We start from the raw sequence: 21,740 nt of genomic DNA, 5'->3' as shown, positions 1-21,740 counted from the left end.
AGGGTGCCCGAACGGAGCTCCATATGGCCTCCCGAAGGAACACGGACTTGCGACGGCGTAAAAAGTGTTTCAGACTCCCCTAGTGTTTTTAGGGTAGATGTCATTTATAAGCCAAAGAACGGAGTCGGGAGAGCCACGAGGGAGGCATAAGCCATCAGGGTGCCCCCTCGGGCCGCACCATGTTAGCTTGTGGGCCCCTCGTGAGGCCTCCAGCCTTCTTCCGATGCTTGTTGGTCTTCTTTTGGTTGAAAAAATCATCAAAAAGTTTGAGGGAAATTCGACCTCGTTTGATATGGAAAACCTGCAAAGTGAAAAAACATGCAAAAAATAGCAACTGGCACCAGGCACTAGGTCAATAGGTTAGTGCTCAAAAATAATATAAAATGGTAAATAAATACCCCAAAAGCATACTAGAATGATAATATATCAACATGGAACAATCAAAAGTTATAGATACGTTGGAGACATATCAAGGCGCCACCTCCTTCTTGCGCAAGTGGTGGAGGTGTGGAGGGAGAGTCCTCCCCCAAGGAGGAGAGCCTCTCGGAGGTTGCCGGGACTTTTGGTGGATGATGGTGGCTTCTCGCTAAAGAGGGCGGCTATGGTTGGATGTGTTTATATAAGAGTCCTAATCGGGTCTCCTCAATTGATGTCGGCCCTCCACCGTCCAAGGGCTCTAGATGATCTGTATACTCTCCCAAACCTTCCCTTATGAGCCAAGGATCTCGTGGGAACAATTGGGGATGAAATCAATGAAGAATCCCATCTTGGGAGGCAACTTTCAGAGTTGTGTGCACGTCAAACGACTGCGTGCGGTCGCACGAAAGGTCATCTTCACTACTGGAATCATAGAATTTGCCATCTTCATGGTCTTTGCCGTGTGTTGGCTGATGGCAAAGAGCCTCTTTGCCGTCAGCTGGAAGCAAAACAGACGGCAAAAGCTTGGCTGATGGCAAAGGCAATATTTTCCATCTGCCAAGACTTTGTCGTTTGCGAGCGGACGACACACAAGGCCTCGTTAGATGGCAAAGGGGCGAGGCCCCACCCCCACACTTTGTCGTCTGCCAGCGGACGAGATAGAAGGACCTGATAGACGTCAAAGGGGAGAGGCCCCACCCCCCCCACCCCACCCCTGACAGCTCGCGCCAAACCCACCCCACCCGAAAAAAATTCATCTTCCTCCTCCCCTTTGTTGTCCGCGTGCAGACGACAAAAGGGGACAACAGTTAAGGGTCAGCGCCGCCCCCACTCCACCCCACTCTCCTCCCACTCTCTCCCACTCTATCTCTCCCTCTCTCGCTCTCTCGCCCATGCCCTCCCCGCCGCACCACCGCAACCGCCGCCGCCACCTGATCCACCCCCCTTCCCCCACCACGGCGCCCCCCATCCGCACGGTGCCACCCCCCTTCCCCGCCGCCGACTCCACCCCCTTCTTACCCACCACCGGCGCCACCCCTCTCCCCCAACGCAGCGACCCCTCCCCGCGGTGAGCCCCCACCAGATCCCCTCCACCACCTCGCCACCGCTCATGCCCACCTCGCACGGAGCCCCGGTGCCCCACCGCCCCGGAGCCCCTGCCGGCCCCGAAGCCTTTGTCACCCCCACCCCCCACCGCCCGGAGGTAAAAAAAATCATTTTTCTGTGATATTTAGTTGATCAATTAGTTTAGTTTAGTATTCTATTATTTAGTTCATTAGTTTAGTTTTCTGTTATTTAGTTCACTAGTTTAGTTTAGTTTTTTGTTATTTAGTTCATTAGTTATGTTATTTAGTTAATTAGTTTAGGAGAAGAGGAGAAGAAAGAGGAGAAATGAAAAGAATGAAGAAGAAGAAGAAGAAGAAGAAGAAGAAGAAGAAGAAGAAGAAGAAGAAGAAGAAGAAGAGAAGAGGAGAAGAGGAGGAGGATAAGAAGAAGAAGAAGAAGAGGAGAAGAAAGACGAAAAATGAAAAGGAAGAAGAAGAAGAAGAAGAAGAAAAGAAGAAGAGAGGAAGAAAATAAGAATAAGGAGAAGAAGAAGGTGAAGATTGAGGAGAAGAAGAAGAAGAAGAAGAACAAGAACAAGAAGAAGAACAAGAAGAAGAAGAAGAAGAAGAAGAAGAAGAAGAAGAAGAAGAAGAAGAAGAAATGAAGAGGAGGAAGAAGAAAACAACGAATAAGAAGAAGAAAAGAAGAAGAAGAAGAAGAAGAAGAAGAAGAAGAAGAAGAAGAAGAGGAAAAAGAAGAAGAGGAAAAACTGAAGAGGAAGAAGAAGAAAACGACACCCTGATACCCCGACACGATGCCTCGACACGACGCCCCGACACCCCGATACGATGCCCCGACATGACATCCTCACACCCTAGCGCGAAACTCCGCGGAGCTGTTAATACGCCACGCCCGACGCCACTGACCCCCAACCCCCGACCACCGACACCTCTTCGGCCTCTTGTTGACCGAAAAGGTGATCTTAGGCCTTCCAGAGGCTGCCGGCCGCGGACCTCACCAGGAGAATGCTCGGAGAGGAGATAAGAAGCAGAGAAGAGAGGTCTCTGGAACCGGAAGAGTTGGTGTGCTGACCCTTCGACCGTGCGTCGCCATACGTGAGGGCACCGGGGACGAGTGAGTTAGGGGGTTGCTTGACGTCGATGGAACCCTAAATGACATCATATAGGTCATATATTTGTGTTAGGTCATATATTTTTTTATTTTATTAATGAACACAAAAATTTTGTGTTGATCGGGTGGATTTACATGTGTAGTTGTCTCGTCGCTGTGAGGTGTGTTGTTCGAAGACCTCCCCGTGCATTCGACGAGCTCTGCCCGTGTGTTCGTGGGTGAGTACGAATGACATCTCCTCCTCGCCCCTAAATTTGCTTTGGGTTGGTCTTTGGGTGAAACTTGCTATATATAGGTACATTAAATTATCAGTATGCGTGACCAGTATGCATCTCCCGTTCGAAAGGGTTACAGTTATAAATATGCATGCATTTCAATATATTTATAACCGTGATTCTTCCGAATTGTCCAATGTTATCCATGGACAGCCTGAGTATGTGTAGTTTGGGTTCGTTTTCCCATATGCTTTGTTTCGGATCCGATGCATAATTTCGTCAGTGCCTCTGTGTTGTTCTCTGGATACACATCCTCTATGATTATTGCCGAGATGTGTATCAGAAGAACACCGGTGACGCGCTGCCAAAATTTTGCGTTGGATCCGGAGCAGAGCATGGGAAAATGAAGCCAATCTACATATACTTAGTGGGATTAGGACCTATCTTTACCTATTAGCGTGTAGGTTGCATGGACGTAATAAAACTGGCAAACTTGATTAACTGATGAATATATATGCTGAATTATATATATATTTCTTGTGTGTTTAGTAGCTAGGCAAGATGAGTGATCGTTCGTGGATGTACACCGGTCACTCTAGTTAGAAAGAGATGAAAAAAGAATGGTTTCTAAAAACCAAGGACTTTGTGAAAGCTGCATTTGCAAATGGCCAGGAAACAAACTGGTGCCCCTGTCCATAGAGCGAGAACTATAAAAAGAGGACACAGGTTGTAATGATTAAACACATGCAAAGCAGGGGTTTTAAGCCTAATTATACGATGTGGACATTTTATGGTGAGTCTATACAACGCACCAAAGCTGAGGTGGTTCGTCGTTGCACCGACGAGCATGGTACCGGGATCGAAGACATGGTGCAAGACTTTGATGATTCTTGAGATTCAGACGAAGAGATGGAGGAATCTGCAAATGCCTTCTATGAAATGTTGGAGTCTTCAAAACATCCTCTCCACAAGCACACTGAGTTTTGCAAGAAGGATGCCATTGCACAAGTAATGGCTCTGAAGGCTCAGTTCAACTTGGGAAGAGAATGCTACGACGCGATGATGACACTATTTGGACACTTTCTACCCAAAGGCCATATCATGCTTGCAAACATGTACGAGTCGGACAAAATACTTCGTGTACTTAAGATGCCCTATGAGAAGATAAATGCCTGTGAGAAAGGATGTGTCTTATTTAGGAAGGAGTATGCACACTTGGACAATTGTTCCATTTGCAAGTCTTGCATGTATCTTGTGGTAGACAACAGTATGGGTGAGAAGAGCCAGACCAAAATCGCAGTTAATGTTCTTCGGTATATGCCAATCATACCAAGGCTTCAACGTCTTTTCATGGTCGAAGAGACAGCCAGACAAATGACATGGCACAAATTGGGCAAAAGAACCAAACTAGATGCGGATGGTAATAAGATGGCGGTACACACATCAAATGGGGAAGCCTGGAAACAATTCAATGGATTACATCAGGATAAATTGGCAGATCCAAGGAATCCTCGAGTGTGCATCACCACGAATGGGTTCAATCCCTTCGGCATGATGGCAATGTTGGGGAACGTCGCATGGGAAACAAAAATTTTCCTACGCGCACGAAGACCTATCATGGTGATGTCCATCTACGAGAGGGGATGAGTGATCTACATACCCTTGTAGATCGTACAGCAGAAGCGTTAGAGAACGCGGTTGATGTAGTGGAACGTCCTCACGTCCCTCGATCCGCCCCGCGAACAATCCCGCGATCAGTCCCACGATCTAGTACCGAACGGACGGCACTTCCGCGTTCAGCACACGTACAGCTCGACGATGATCTCGGCCTTCTTGATCCAGCAAGAGAGACGGAGAGGTAGAAGAGTTCTCCAGCAGCGTGACGGCGCTCCGGAGGTTGGTGATGACCTTGTCTCAGCAGGGCTCCGCCCGAGCTCCACAGAAACGCGATCTAGAGGAAAAACCGTGGAGGTATGTGGTCGGGCTGCCGTGGAAAAGTCGTCTCAAATCAGCCCTAAAACCTCCGTATATATAGGTGGGAGGGAGGGGGACCTTGCCTTGGGGTCCAAGGACCCTCAAGGAGTTGGCCGAGCCAAGGGGGAGGACTCTCCCCCCCCCCCCAAACCGAGTTGGACTAGGTTTGGTGGGAGGGAGTCCCCCTCCCTTCCCACTTCCTCCCTTTTTTTTCTTTTCCTTTGATTTCTTATCCTTGGCGCATAGACCACTTGTGGGCTGTCCCACCAGCCCACTAAGGGCTGGTGTGTCTCCCCAAAGGCCTATGGGCTTCCCCGGGGTGGGTTGCCCCCCCCCCCCCCGGTGAACTCCCGGAACCCATTCGTCATTCCCGGTACATTCACGGTAACTCCGAAAACCTTCCGGTAATCAAATGAGGTCATCCTATATATCAATCTTCGTTTACGGACCATTCCGGAAACCCTCGTGACGTCCGTGATCTCATCTGGGACTCCGAACAACATTCGGTAACCAACCATATAACTCAAATACACATAAAACAACGTCGAACCTTAAGTGTGCAGACCCTGCGGGTTCGAGAACTATGTAGACATGACCCGAGAGACTCCTCGGTCAATATCCAATAGCGGGACCTGGATGCCCATATTGGATCCTACATATTCTACGAAGATCGTATCGTTTGAACCTCAGTGCCAAGGATTCGTATAATCCCGTATGTTATTCCCTTTGTCCTTCGGTATGTTACTTGCCCGAGATTCGATCGTCAGTATCCGCATACCTATTTCAATCTCGTTTACCGGCAAGTCTCTTTACTCGTTCCGTAATACAAGATCCCGCAACTTACACTAAGTTACATTGCTTGCAAGGCTTGTGTGTGATGTTGTATTACCGAGTGGGCCCCGAGATACCTCTCCGTCACACGGAGTGACAAATCCCAGTCTTGATCCATACTAACTCAACTAACACCTTCGGAGATACCTGTAGAGCATCTTTATAGTCACCCAGTTACGTTGCGACGTCTGATACACACAAAGCATTCCTCCGGTGTCAGTGAGTTATATGATCTCATGGTCATAGGAATAAATACTTGACACGCAGAAAACAGTAGCAACAAAATGACACGATCAACATGCTACGTCTATTAGTTTGTGTCTAGTCCATCACGTGATTCTCCCAATGACGTGATCCAGTTATCAAGCAACAACACCTTGTTCATAATCAGAAGACACTGACTATCATTGATCAACTGGCTAGCCAACTAGAGGCATGCTAGGGACGGTGTTTTGTCTATGTATCCACACATGTAAATGAGTCTTCATTCAATACAATTAAAGCATGGATAATAAACTATTATCTTGATACAGGAATTATAATAATAATTATACATTTATTATTGCCTCTAGGGCATAATTCCAACAGTCTCCCACTTGCACTAGAGTCAATAATCTAGCCCTCACATCACCATGTGAATTACATTGTAATAAATCTAACACCCATACAGTTCTGGTGTCGATCATGTTTTGGCCGTGGAAGAGGTTTAGTCAGCGGGTCTGCTACATTCAGATCCGTGTGCACTTTGCATATATTTACGTCCTCTTCCTCGACGTAGTCGCGGATGAGGTTGAAGCGTCGTTTGATGTGTCTGGTCTTCTTGTGAAACCGTGGTTCCTTTGCTAAGGCAATGGCACCAGTGTTGTCACAGAACAAGGTTATTGGATTCAGTGCACTTGGCACCACTCCAAGATCCGTCATGAACTGCTTCATCCAGACACCCTCCTTAGCCGCCTCCGAGGCAGCCATGTACTCCGCTTCACATGTAGAATCTGCTACGACGCTTTGCTTGGAACTGCACCAGCTTACTGCACCCCCATTAAGAATAAATACGTATCCGGTTTGCGACTTAGAGTCGTCCGGATCTGTGTCAAAGCTTGCATCGACGTAACCTTTTACGGCGAGCTCTTCGTCACCTCCATACACGAGAAACATCTCCTTAGTCCTTTTCAGGTACTTCAGGATATTCTTGACCGCTGTCCAGTGATCCACTCCTGGATTACTCTGGAACCTACCTGCCACACTTATGGCCAGGCTAACATCCGGTCTAGTGCACAGCATCGCATACATGATAGAACCTATGGCTGAAGCATAGGGGACGAAGCGCATATGCTCTCTATCTTCATCAGTTGCTAGGCACTGAGTCTTACTCAATCTCGTACCTTGTAAAACTGGCAAGAACCCTTTCTTGGACTGTTCCATTTTGAACCTCTTCAAAACTTTATCAAGGTATGTGCTTTGTGAAAGTCCTATCAGGCGTTTTGATCTATCCCTATAGATCTTAATGCCTAGAATGTAAGCAGCTTCTCCTAGGTCCTTCATAGAGAAACTTTTATTCAAGTAACCTTTTATGCTCTCCAAAAGCTCTACGTTGTTTCCAATCAGTAATATGTCATCCACATATAATATTAGAAACGCCACAGAGCTCCCACTCACTTTCTTGTAAATACAGGATTCTCCAACCACTTGTATAAACCCAAATGCTTTGATCACCTCATCAAAGCGTTTGTTCCAACTCCGAGATGCTTGCACCAGTCCATAAATGGATCGCTGGAGCTTGCACACCGTCAGCGTCCGTCTTCTTCTTAAAGATCCATTTGTTCTGAATAACCTTGCGGCCCTCAGGTAGTATCTCCAAAGTCCACACTTTGTTCTCATACATGGATCCTATCTCGGATTTCATGGCTTCTAGCCATTTGTTGGAATCTGGGCCCACCATTGCTTCTTCATAATTTGCAGGTTCATTGTTGTCTAACAACATGATTGATAAGACGGGATTACCGTACCACTCTGGAGCAGCGCGTGATCTCGTCGACCTGCGCGGTTCAACAGAAACTTGAACTGGAGTTCCATGATCATCATCATTAACTTCCTCCTCAACCGGCGTCGCAACGACAGAGATTTCCCCTTGCCCTGCGCCACCATCCAGAGGGATGAGAGGTTCGACAACCTCGTCAAGTTCTATCTTCCTCCCACTCAATTCTCTCGAGAGAAACTCCTTCTCAAGAAAAGCTCCGTTTTTAGCAAAAAACACTTTGCCCTCGGATTTGAGATAGAAGGTGTACCCAACTGTCTCTTTTGGGTAACCTATGAAGACGCACCTTTTCGCTTTGGGTTCCAGCTTTTCAGGCTGAAGCTTTTTGACATAAGCATCACATCCCCAAACTTTAAGAAACGACAACTTTGGCCTTTTGCCATACCACAGTTCGTATGGTGTCGTCTCAACGGATTTTGATGGTGCCCTATTTAAAGTGAATGCAGGTGTTTCTAATGCATAACCCCAAAATGATAACGGCAAATCAGTAAGAGACATCATAGATCGCACCATCTCTAAAAAAGTACGATTACGACGTTCGGACACACCATTACGCTGTGGTGTTCCAGGCGGTGTTAACTGCGAAACAATTCCACATTGTCTTAAGTGAGCACCAAACTCGAAACTCAGATATTCACCCCCACAATCAGACCGTAGGAACTTGATCTTCTTGTTACGATGATTTTCCACTTCACTCTGAAATTGCTTGAACTTTTCAAATGTTTCAGACTTGTGCTTCATCAAGTAGACATAACCATATCTACTTAAATCGTCAGTGAAGGTGAGAAAATAACGATATCCGCCGCGTGCCTCTATGCTCATTGGACCACACACATCGGTATGTATGATTTCCAACAAGTCACTTGCACGCTCAATTGTTCCGGAGAACGGAGTCTTAATCATCTTGCCCATGAGGCATGGTTCGCACGTGTCAAGTGAATCAAAGTCAAGTGACTCCAAAAGTCCATCAGCATGGAGTTTCTTCATGCGCTTTACACCAATATGACCCAAACGGCAGTGCCACAAAAATAAGGCGCTATCATTGTTTACTCTAACTCTTTTGGTCTCAATGCTATGTATATGCGTATCGCTATCAAGATTCAATATGAACAATCCTCTCACATTCGGTGCATGACCATAAAAGATGTTACTCATAGAAATAGAACAACCATTATTCTCAGACTTAAAAGAGTAACCGTCTCGCAATAAACAAGATCCAGATATAATGTTCATGCTCAACGCAGGCACTAAATAACAATGATTTAAGTTCATCACTAATCCCGATGGTAGCTGAAGTGACACTGTGCCGACGGCGATTGCATCAACCTTGGAACCATTTCCTACGCGCATCGTCACTTCATCTTTCGCCAGCCTTCGTCTATTCCGCAGTTCCTGTTTCGAGTTGCAAATATGAGCAACAGAACCGGTATCGAATACCCAGGCACTACTACGAGAGCCGGTTAAGTACACATCAATAACATGTATATCAAATATACCTGATTTTTCTTTGCCCGCCTTCTTATCTGCCAGATACTTGGGGCAATTGCGCTTCTAGTGACCCATACCCTTGCAATAGAAGCACTCTGTTTCAGGCTTAGGTCCAGCCTTGGGTTTCTTCGGTGGATTGGCAACAGGCTTGCCGCTCTTCTTCGAATTGCCCTTCTTGCCTTTGCCGTTTCTCTTGAAACTAGTGGTCTTGCTCACCATCAACACTTGATGCTCTTTACGGAGTTCAGACTCTGCGACTTTCAACATCGCAAACAACTCGCCGGGAGACTTGTTCATCCCTTGCATGTTGTAGTTCAACACAAAGCCTTTATAGCTTGGCGGCAGTGATTGAAGGATTCTGTCAGTGATAGCTTCTTGCGGGAGTTCAATCCCCAGCTCAGCTAGACGGTTTGAGTACCCAGACATTTTGAGCACATGTTCACTGACAGACGAGTTTTCCTCCATCTTGCAAGCATAGAATTTATCGGAGGTCTCATACCTCTCGATCCGGGCGTTCTTCTGAAAGATAAACTCCAACTCCTGGAACATCTCAAATGCTCCATGACGCTCAAAGCGACGTTGAAGTCCCGGTTCTAAGCCATACAAGACTGCACATTGAACTATTGAGTAGTCCTCCTTACGTGCTAACCAAGCGTTCTTAACATCCTGATCAGCCGTAGCGGGTGGTTCATCTCCTAGCGCAGCATTAAGGACATAATCCTTCTTCCCAGCTTGTAAGATTAGCTTAAGATTACGAGCCCAGTCTACAAAGTTGCTTCCATCATCTTTCAACTTAGCTTTCTCTAGGAACGTATTAAAATTCAGGATGACTGTCGCGTGAGCCATGATCTACAACACAAATATATTCAAAGTGGACTTAGACTATGTTCAAGATAATTAGAGTTCAGTTTAATCAAATTATATGCTAAACTCCCACTCAAAAAGTACATCTCTCTAGTCATTTGAGTGGTTCATGATCCACTTACACTATCCCAAGTCCGATCATCACGTGAGTTGAGTATAGTTTCAGTGGTAAGCATCCCTATGCTAATCATATCAACTATATGATTCATGATCGACCTTTCGGTCTCATGTGTTCCGAGGCCATGTCTGCACATGCTAGGCTCGTCAAGCTTAACCCGAGTGTTCCGCGTGCGCAACTGTTTTGCACCCGTTGTATGTGAACGTTGAGTCTATCACACCCGATCATCACGTGGTGTCTCGAAACGACGAACTGTAGCAACGGTGCACAGTCGGGGAGAACACAATTTCGTCTTGAAATTTTAGTGAGAGATCACCTCATAATGCTACCGTCGTTCTAAGCAAAATAAGGTGCATAAAAGGATTAACATCACATGCAATTCATAAGTGACATGATATGGCCATCATCACGTGCTTCTTGATCTCCATCACCAAAGCACCGGCACGATCTTCTTCTCACCGGCACCACACCATGATTATCCATCAACGTGTTGCCATCGGGGTTGTCGTGCTACTTATGCTATTACTACTAAAGCTACATCCTAGCAAAATAGTAAACGCATCTGCAAGCACAAACGTTAGTATAAAGACAACCCTATGGCTCCTGCCGGTTGCCGTACCATCGACGTGCAAGTCGATATTTCTATTACAACATGATCATCTCATACATCCAATATATCACATCACATCGTTGGCCATATCACATCACAATCATACCCTGCAAAAACAAGTTAGACGTCCTCTAATTTTGTTGTTGCATGTTTTACGTGGTGACCAAGGGTATCTAGTAGGATCGCATCTTACTTACGCAAACACCACAACGGAGATATATGAGTTGCTATTTAACGTCATCCAAGGACCTCCTCGGTCAAATCCGATTCAACTAAAGTTGGAGAAACCGACACTTGCCAGTCATCTTTGAGCAAAGGGGGTTACTCGTAACGATGAAACCAGTCTCTCGTAAGCGTACGAGTAATGTCGGTCCAAGCCGCTTCAATCCAACAATACCGCGGAATCAAGAAAAGACTAAGGAGGGCAGCAAAACGCACATCACCGCCCACAAAAACTTTTGTGTTCTACTCAAGAAGACATCTACGCATGAACCTAGCTCATGATGCCACTGTTGGGGAACGTCGCATGGGAAACAAAAATTTTCCTACACGCACGAAGACCTATCATGGTGATGTCCATCTACGAGAGGGGATGAGTGATCTACATACCCTTGTAGATCGTACAGCAGAAGCGTTAGAGAACGCGGTTGATGTAGTGGAACGTCCTCACGTCCCTCGATCCGCCCCGCGAACAATCCCGCGATCAGTCCCACGATCTAGTACCGAACGGACGGCACCTCCGCGTTCAGCACACGTACAACTCGACGATGATCTCGGCCTTCTTGATCCAGCAAGAGAGACGGAGAGGTAGAAGAGTTCTCCGGCAGCGTGACGGCGCTCCGGAGGTTGGTGATGACCTTGTCTCAGCAGGGCTCCGCCCGAGCTCCGCAGAAACGCGATCTAGAGGAAAAACCGTGGAGGTATGTGGTCGGGCTGCCGTGGAAAAGTCGTCTCAAATCAGCCCTAAAACCTCCATATATATAGGTGGGAGGGAGGGGGGGCCTTGCCTTGGGGTCCAAGGACCCTCAAGGAGTCGGCCGAGCCAAGGGGGAGGACTCTCCCCCCCCCCCAAACCGAGTTGGACTAGGTTTGGTGGGAGGAAGTCCCCCTCCCTTCCCACTTCCTCCCTTTTTTTTCCTTTGATTTCTTATCCTTGGCGCATAGACCACTTGTGGGCTGTCCCACCAGCCCACTAAGGGCTGGTGTGTCTCCCCAAAGGCCTATGGGCTTCCCCGGGGTGGGTTGCCCCCCCCCCCCGGTGAACTCCCGGAACCCATTCGTCATTCCCGGTACATTCCCGGTAACTCCGAAAACCTTCCGGTAATCAAATGAGGTCATCCTATATATCAATCTTCGTTTCCGGACCATTCCGGAAACCCTCGTGACGTCCGTGATCTCATCCGGGACTCCGAACAACATTCGGTAACCAACCATATAACTCAAATACACATAAAACAACGTCGAACCTTAAGTGTGCAGACCCTGCGGGTTCGAGAACTATGTAGACATGACCCGAGAGACTCCTCGGTCAATATCCAATAGCGGGACCTGGATGCCCATATTGGATCCTACATATTCTACGAAGATCTTATTGTTTGAACCTCAGTGCCAAGGATTCGTATAATCCCGTATGTTATTCCCTTTGTCCTTCGGTATGTTACTTGCCCGAGATTCGATCGTCAGTATCCGCATACCTATTTCAATCTCGTTTACCGGCAAGTCTTTACTCGTTCCGTAATACAAGATCCTGCAACTTACACTAAGTTACATTGCTTGCAAGGCTTGTGTGTGATGTTGTATTACCGAGTGGGCCCCGAGATACCTCTCCGTCACACGAAGTGACAAATCCCAGTCTTGATCCATACTAACTCAACTAACACCTTCGGAGATACCTGTAGAGCATCTTTATAGTCACCCAGTTATGTTGCGACGTTTGATACACACAAAGCATTCCTCCGGTGTCAGTGAGTTATATGATCTCATGGTCATAGGAATAAATACTTGACACGCAGAAAACAGTAGCAACAAAATGACACGATCAACATGCTACGTCTATTAGTTTGGGTCTAGTCCATCACGTGATTCTCCCAATGACGTGATCCAGTTATCAAGCAACAACACCTTGTTCATAATCAGAAGACACTGACTATCATTGATCAACTGGCTAGCCAACTAGAGGCATTCTAGGGACGGTGTTTTGTCTATGTATCCACACATGTAAATGAGTCTTCATTCAATACAATTATAGCATGGATAATAAACTATTATCTTGATACAGGAATTATAATAATAACTATACATTTATTATTGCCTCTAGGGCATAATTCTAACAGGCAACCCAATACAGTAGTTGGCCTGTATTTGTCATTCCACTCAATCTCCCCACCCCCACCCCCGGGCAGATTATGCAAAGAAAGAACATATTCCTGACGTTGATAATTCCAGGGCCCAACTATCCAGGGAAGAATATTAATGTGTACATGCAGCTGCTTAAGGATGAATTGCAAGAATATTGGGATAATGGGGTCAAGACATACGATGTCGCTAGAAAAGAAAACTTCAAAATGCATGTGTGGTACATGTGCTCGATGCATGACTTGTCGGCGTATGCGCTATTCTCTGGATGGTGTTTACATGGAAGGTTATCATGCCCCTTGTGCAAGGCAGCTCTTCAGTTTCATTGGTTGCAGGCCGGTGGGAAGTATTCTTGCTTTGACTTGCATAGACAGTTCCTGGATCCTCACCATCAGTTCAGAAAAAACAAGAAGAACTTTACCAAAGGTAAAGTTGTCAAAACCTTGGCACCACCTGCGTTGACAGGCCAATAGATTCTGGATCAGTTAGACGCCCTCGAGCCTGATCCAAAGCGTCCAAGGTATTTCAAGGGGTATAGTTCAGAACACGCATGGACTCACAAGCCATGCTTGTGGGATGCGCCTTACTTCAAAGACCTCCTTCTTCCACACAACATTGACATGATGCACACTGAAAAGAATATCAAAGAGGCCATTATTGGTACATTGTTCGACATAGATGGGAATACAAAGGATGATCCTAAGGCTAGAGTCGATCAAGAGACACTATGTCATAGACCGTTACAAAACATGCGAGAAGGCAAAGGAAAGCAGAAGTGGTCGAAGCCAAAGGTCTGGTTCAATCTTGGAAGGCCAACTATGAGGGAAATAATCTTGTAGGTCAATATGCATTTGATGTTCCCCGATGGGTATGGAGCGAATCTAAAGAGGGGACCGAGTCTTGAAAAAATAGAAATATTTGGTCTCAAGAGTCATGATTGGCACATATGGCTTGAGCGGGTAATTAATGACGGTGATGTTACATGGCTTTATTGGTGAGGATGAACGACTAGTACTGGCGGAGCTAAGCTTTTTCTTCTGTGTTCTTTGTGCAAAAGAACTGACGCCTCGCGTGGTAGATGACATGGAGGAGTTGGCGCTGGAGTTGCTCTGCAAGTTAGAGAAGATCTTTTCGTCGGGCTACTAAGACAACAAAAGACCTACCCTGGCAACGGCGCCAGGAATCCTTCTGCTACGGTCTACGCCTATAGGGACTTCCTTGGCAAATATGCAATGGATTTCCCCGTAGCCTTGGAGCCTTGTTCCCTTGAAGAGGAAAGGGTGATGTAGCACATGGCGGTAAGTATTTCCCTCAGTTTGAGAACCAAGGTATCAATCCAGTAGGAGGATCGAGTCAAGTCACAAGTACCTGCACAAATACAATGAGCTTGCACCCAACGCTATGAAGGGGTTGTCAATCCCTTATAGATTGTTTGCAAAGTGAGAACTGAAAGCAAAAGGTAAACAAAGCGAAGTAAAAGTAAAAGTGGAGACGATAGTTGTGAATAGACCCGGGGGCCGTATAGTTCACTAGTGGCTTCTCTCATAAAAGCAAGTAGACGGTGGGTGAACGAATTACTGTCGAGCAATTGATAGAACCGCACAAAGTCATGACGTTATCTATGGCAATGATCATATCTATAGGCATCACGTCCAAAACAAGTAGACCGATACTTTCTGCATCTACTACTATTTCTCCACACGTCGACCGCTATCCAGCATGCATCTAGTGTATTGAGTTCATAAGAACAGAGTAACACCTTAAGCAAGATGACATGATGTAGATGGACAATTTCAAATCTATGATGAAAGCCTATCTTGTTACCCTTGATGGCAACAACACGATGTGTGTCTTGCTGCCCCTTCTGTCACTGGGAAAGGTCACCGCACGGTATGAACCCAAAACCAAACACTTCTCCCATTGCAAAAATCATAGATCTAGTTGGCCAAACAAAACCCAAGACTCGGAGAGACTTACAAGGATATCAAATCATGCATATAAGAAATCAGCAAAGACTCAAATATAATTCATAGATAATCTGATTACAAATCCACAATTCATCGGATCTCGACAAACACACCGCCAAAGAGGATTACATCGGATAGATCTCCATCAAGATCATGGAGAACTTTGTATTGAAGATCCAAGAGAGAGAAGAAGCCATCTAGCTACTAACTACGGACCCGTAGTTCAGAAGTGGACTACTCACGAGTCATTGGAGAGGCGATGATGTTGATGTAGAAGCCCTCCAACTCAAAAGTTCCCTCCGGCAAGGCACCGGGAAGGGTCTCCAGATGAGATCTCGCGGAAACGGAAGCTTGCGGTGGTGGAAAAGTGTTTTCGTGGATGCCCTGATTTTTTCTGGGATTTTAGGGAATTTATAGGCCAAAGAGCTAGGGCAGGGGAGTGCCAGGGAGGCCACAAGCCTGGTCGCCACGGGCCCCCCTGGCCGTGGCGTCACGGCTTGTGGGCTCCCTGTGGGCCCCCTGCCTTGGCCCTCAAGTCCCCCGATCTTCTTCTGTTCTGGAAAAATTTATTTTGGGGATTTTATTCCGTTTGGACTCCGTTCCAAAATCAGATCTGAAAAGAGTCAAAAACACAGAAAAAACAGGAACTGGCACTTGGCACTGAATTAATAAGTTAGTCCCAAAAAAAGATATAAAAGGTATATAAAACATCCAAAGTTGACAAGACAACAGCATGAAACCATCAAAAATTATAGATACGTTTGAGACGTATCACGGGCTTCTTTAATCCAATGCAACATTTGATTTTACATATACCGACTGAGGCAAGATTGGGTGGGCCCATGCAAAATTGTTGGTGCTATGCAACTCAGAGGATGGAGAAGACGCTTCGAGCTAAATGTAAAAATAAACGTGGAATTGAAGCATCGATGGTCGAGGCATTCATTACTGAGGAGGTGGCTAACTTTGTGACAGCACACTACGAAGCCAAAAATCGTCATTTGCATAATCCGAAGCGTCGGTACAATCATGCCGATCCTGAAAAAGGTGGATCCAACCTCAGCCTATTCAAAGGGAAGCTCGCACCATCCGGTGCTTCGAAACCAATAATGTTGGATGTCGAAGAATGGCGGAACATTTTGTTGTATATCCTCAACAACCTAACAGAAGTGCAGCCGTACATCAAGGAAGTTCTCGGCACATTTTTCCGTAACTTTTAATTCCATTGAACTGCTCTTATTCCCGGATATTTGATACAGTCAATACGTCGCCAAATTCTCGGATGGAGCGGTGATCCAAAATGATTTCGTCGAAGAGTATGAGCTTCTAGAAAAGCATGGAGGCGGCTATCCCGGTTTCATCTCTTGGTTCAAACAAACGGTAATTATCAATAGTGGACCATTTCATTCCTTGGTATAACTTGTGAGTAATGCAACAATCGTTTCGTATTAAACTTGTAGGCTAATTTAGAGTCTATGGACGCTGAATTGAGTGTTATCGAGTACTATGGAAGAGTTGAAGCAATTTATGAACTTCAATTCTACGGTGAAAACCCACCGAACGTCGTAGTCTTCAAATGTTATTGGTTCCAGCCGAAGGAGACTAGAAGGACTCATGAACATATAGGGCTAGTCGAAATCAATCCAAGCACCCATTTAGTTGTTCCCGATGTCTATATTACGGCTCAACAGGCGACCCAAGTTTTCTATCTACCGTGGGCATGGCAAACTGATACGAATCTGAATGGTTGGTATGTTGTTTATGAAGTGCCGCCACGTGTTAGACCACCTCCCCCAGATGAAGAGGATTATGAACCTCACATTAACCCACACACATTTGACAGATAATTCTTCCAAGAAACACGTATTTCTAAGAAACGTTTCAAGAACCGCCGTGCTTCACCCTAGAAAATGGAACTAGACAGCAATAATGAATCTGACTTCGCCCCTGAGCCAGAACCAGCAGAGCCGGAACTAGAAGAGGTTACTACTACGGATGACCTGTCAATGCTTGACCGATTACAGAAAGGCCTTCCACAAGTTCATGTCGTTGAACCCTATGAGCACGTCATTCATGACGACGCGCATGATAGTGATGATGACTATGCATTTATTGATCCACACTATTATTAATTTATATGCATACCTACTTAAATTATATATGTACATATTATTATTCATGTCAGGTATTCAATTTTTTATGTTGTTCTAATTTCTTTTACTCTTTATCATGGCAGGTGTTGAAAGATGGTGGATGCGGGTCCAGATCGCTCGGCGGGTTCTTCATCATCGACGGCCCGCGCGAGGGGTGGTACTTCCATTCCACCCCTATCTCTCCATAGAGCCTTAGCAGACAGTTTGATGATGCCACCTGTAGGTGCTCCTTCATCGGCGGCATTGCCCACTTCGAGAGGAGGTCGGGCAGGGAAGAAGGGGAAAGGTACAGGACGTGTCCGTGGGAGAGGTAGGCGGACTGCTACGTCGTCCTCGCCACCAGCACCAACTCATTCACATAAGCACAGGACTACTATTGTGGAGCCGTTTGCGGTGGAGCCGTTTGCGGTGGATGCTATGGGCACTCCGGTCCAGGAGCCTCGGGTCGACGGGCATTCGGCCCATGAGACTCCGGTCCAGGAGCCTCGGGTCGACGGGCATTCGGCCCATGAGACTCCGGTCCAGGAGCCTCGGGTCGACGGGCATTCGGCCCATGAGACTATGGTTCCTCAGGCTACGTCCCAGGAGACTCCCGCCATAGAGGCTTCGGCTAACGTGGAGACGTCCGGATGGGGTGCCTGGCCAGATCGGACCGAGGGGCCGGGTGGCCATTCCATTGGTGGCGGGGATGAGTCTACGAATAGTGAGGGCGACGTGGTGGACGGGGTCACCGTGTATAAGCATGGTAGTACACGTCTCCCGGTCGTACCGGCGACCCGCGAGCAGAGGTCGGTGATTAAGCCTGAAGGGGAGCGGTAAGTGCATTTACTCTTTTTTACCTTTTGCCTTCAAGTTTCTTCAAATATGTAATGCGTTGACCTTGTTATACTGTAGGGGTTGGATACACCCCTTTGGAGTCCACAAGCCGAACACCGTCCTTGGTGTGCTTTCCCGGACAAATTTCTCGGGGTTTGTCACGTTTCCCGGTGAGGGTTAGGTTCCTACACTAGGATTTACCTCGGGGCACTACCAGGCTACACAGGCCCCGCCAAAGGAGATTATAGATGGTCTCTTGTGCCACACAAGGGACGAGATGGTGATCAACACCTTCTGGGTAAATTCTCCTTTTACACAATCTAAAATTAACAATGTAGCTAATTATTGTACTAATCGGTGTTGTCTCATTTGATTGCAAACCTTCTACAGGTGTGAGGAGGGATATGAGGAGGCGGTGGCCAATGTTCTCGAGGCCGAGCGCAGGTGGCTATTACAGAACTTGCGCCACGAGGCTCGGCCATAGGCTATTCGAGACTACTATGCCACATGTGGTGTTAAGAAGCAGAAGAAAGAGTGCCACACACTTCCTTATTCATGCAATTAATTCTTCATGCTACCTTGAGCCCTTTACTAATACTTTGTTCCTCTCTCTTAGTCGCATCACAATAAGACGGAGGTGCCAGAGTTGTACGACATTTATGGCATGGCCCATACTACCTCCTACAAGAAGGCCAAGTCATTCTTTGAGTTTGACCTGGATCATCCACAGAAGTTCACCAACAGCTCCTCCCACCACAAGCTCGTGAAATACAGGGACATGGGGAAGGCTAGGAAAGGGGAGGACTTTAACCCGAGCTAGGAACCTTTGGATCCAGAGCTGGTGATGATATCTGGTGGCGGGAGGCCCCATGGCTCGATAGCCATTGAGATGGGATAATACGTTGTCCACTCACTCTCCCGGAGATTAAGGTGCGCCAGTCAAGCTCCTGTCCTGAGATAACGCCTCGTCCATAGCGAGCCGATCTCGCCTTCGAGGTTAGTTGTACGGACTCAGAAAACTTTCATCCATTTCATTGTGTGTGTGGCCATCGATCATTACAGTGGTAACGAGGAATGGTGTTGCAGGTTGCTCTTCAGAAAGAGAGAGCGGCAAACCACGCTGCTCTTTAGAAAGAGAGAGTGGCAAACGAGGCTGCTCTTCAGGCTGCTCTTGAGGAGAGGGACCGGACCACGACTCGGTTGTTGGAGGAGGAGAGGGCCGAGAATGAGGCGGGTCACCTAGCCATGTACGAGCTTATTTTGGTAAGTTCCTTTTTCACATTAGCCAAATTATGCGTGTAATGCATGTTTCATTACAAACTAATACGACCGACTCTTCAAAACCAAGGTTCTCGTGATGTTTTGAGCTTAATGACATAAGATCAAAAATGGCATAATAAGCTCAAAATGGCATAAGAACCTAGACTTATGCCATTTACTAAGGTTATTATGCCATTTCAAAACAGTGACAATATGGGCTCTTTGCTGTCTGCCAGCTGATGGCAAAGGCCTTTGCCATCAGCTGGCAGGCGGCAAAGGGGCCACGTGGCAGATAGGTGTGCAAACTGGGCAACACGCAGCTGGCCCATGTGGGTACGTCTACTGCCCCGGAAAGCAGACGGCAAAGGGTTTTAAGAGGCAGACAACAGATAGTTGTGCAAACTTGGCAGCACGCGGCTGGACCATATGGGTACTTTGCCGTTTGTTGCCCCAGAAAGCAGACGTCAAAGGGTTTACAAAGCAGACGGCAAAGAGCTTAAAGAAGGCAGACGTCAAATGCTCCGTTAGCCACCTAATGGAGTAGTTGCCTGTCATTTGCTGTCTAAACACCTTTGTCGTCCGCTTTACCCACCCAGACGGCAAAGAAGGACATTCAACGATGACAGTAGTCGTAGAAGTTTTGCCGACAGGAGGCTGAAGGCAAAGGCCTTTGCCGACAGTGGAACACCCTTTTGTCGTCTGCTTTGGCACAAGGCAAAGAAGCTGATTCCTCTAGTGCTTCCATTGTGTCCTTCTCCGGTAAAATGATCCCCATTTCTTCATACAAACTCAGAATTTGACGTTCTTGCGCTTGTTGGATCCGTAGGAAAGGTACCGATTCATTCCTGGTCTTATATCTTAATTTGGAGCAACTTCAAAAAATGACTTTCCCCGACCTCCGTAATGGCTTAATGTGACCAGTGGGTGACTCTCGCTCCTCATTGGTTACCCCCAAGTGGAAGGTTGAGCTGTAGTCAGCAGCAAGTTTTCTGTTACACGGAGACTGTAAGGTTTATCGAACCAATAGGACTCCTAGGATCAACAAGTAGGTGTCTTCCACCCTGGCGCTAGCATAAGACGTGGACCTGCACAGACAACAAATAACTTTGCTCCCAACGAGTACAGAGAGGTTGTCAATCTATCCGGCCTTGTAGTTTGCAAAGGGTCAAAACACAAGCGGGAAAGTAATGGTGATTGCAACGGGAAAGTAAATGAAAGTGATAAATGATGGAGGTGTAAACAATGATGGTGATATGGACCGGGGTCACATGACGTTCACTAGTGATGTCTCTCTCCCAAAAGACGATAAACAACTATGCTTGGGTAAATAAATCACAGTTGGGTAATTGACAGAATTATGAACGCACCGCAATGCTAATTATGCTAGTTGATAGTTAGAGGTTCAATAGTAATGGGCAGTATGCCAAGACAACTAGACCGTTTATTCATTAGCATCTACTTACTAATCATCCACCTTGAGATATCTATCCAGAACATCTCTTTGGTATTAAGTTGCGAGCCCCACCCAAAGTGTAAACTCAAAGAAATGGACAACTGCATTAACGGACTATGCGTAAGGTAAACAATCGTTGCAACCGTGGTCACAAGCACCATTGTTTTCTCCCTGGTGGAAACAGCACATCCCCTAGTCTCATGTTTCTGTCACTCAAGCTAGACATCGAGGGGCATGAAGCCACAATCATGCATAACGCTCCCTCTTGGAGTTACAATCTACTACTTGGCCAAAGCAATAAATAGCAACGGAGAACATGCATGAATCACTAAGGAACATAATATAAAAGGATAATCAAATATATAACTCATAACAATCTGAAGATAACATCATAATCCATCGGACCCCAACAAACCGAGCATAGCAATAGCATGAGAATTGCATAGATGCCTTGATCATGTAGGGAAGCTCACAAGGACTAACCATTGAAGCAAAGATTGGAGAGAAGACATCACATAGCTACTGGTCATGGACCCATGGTCCAAGGAGGACTACTCACGGCACTTCCGGGAAGCGTCCATGGCGGTGGAGAAGCTCCCGGAGGTCAATCCTCCCTCCGGCAGGGTGCCAGGAAGAGGTCTCCTGATGCTCCCGATCTCAGAAGCGCTCGGCGGTGGAACAATGGAAAAATTCGCGATTCTGGAAGTTCTCGAAGGACTAAATATAGGCCAAAGGAGGGCACCGGAGGAGGTGCGGCCCACCCAGGCGGCCTCCTGGCACGGCCTAGGGCCTGGCCGCGCCAGCAGGTCGCATGGGAGGCCCCTGGGCCCCCTCTGGCCCATCTTCGGTGATCTGGAAGCTTCCGTCTCGCTGATTTTTTATATATTTTTCCTCGGATTTTTCGGGCTTCGAAAAATTGGGTAAAAGTCCCTGCAAAATAGACATCAGCAGACAGAAACTGTCAGTGGGTGCACTGAGTTAGTAGGTTAGTACAAATATGTGTAAA

This window comes from Hordeum vulgare, chromosome 3H, assembly GCF_904849725.1.
Source record: "Hordeum vulgare subsp. vulgare chromosome 3H, MorexV3_pseudomolecules_assembly, whole genome shotgun sequence".
NCBI lineage: Eukaryota > Viridiplantae > Streptophyta > Magnoliopsida > Poales > Poaceae > Hordeum > Hordeum vulgare.
The sequence above is the reverse complement of the archived record's forward strand: the minus strand, read 5'-3'. Positions refer to the sequence as shown.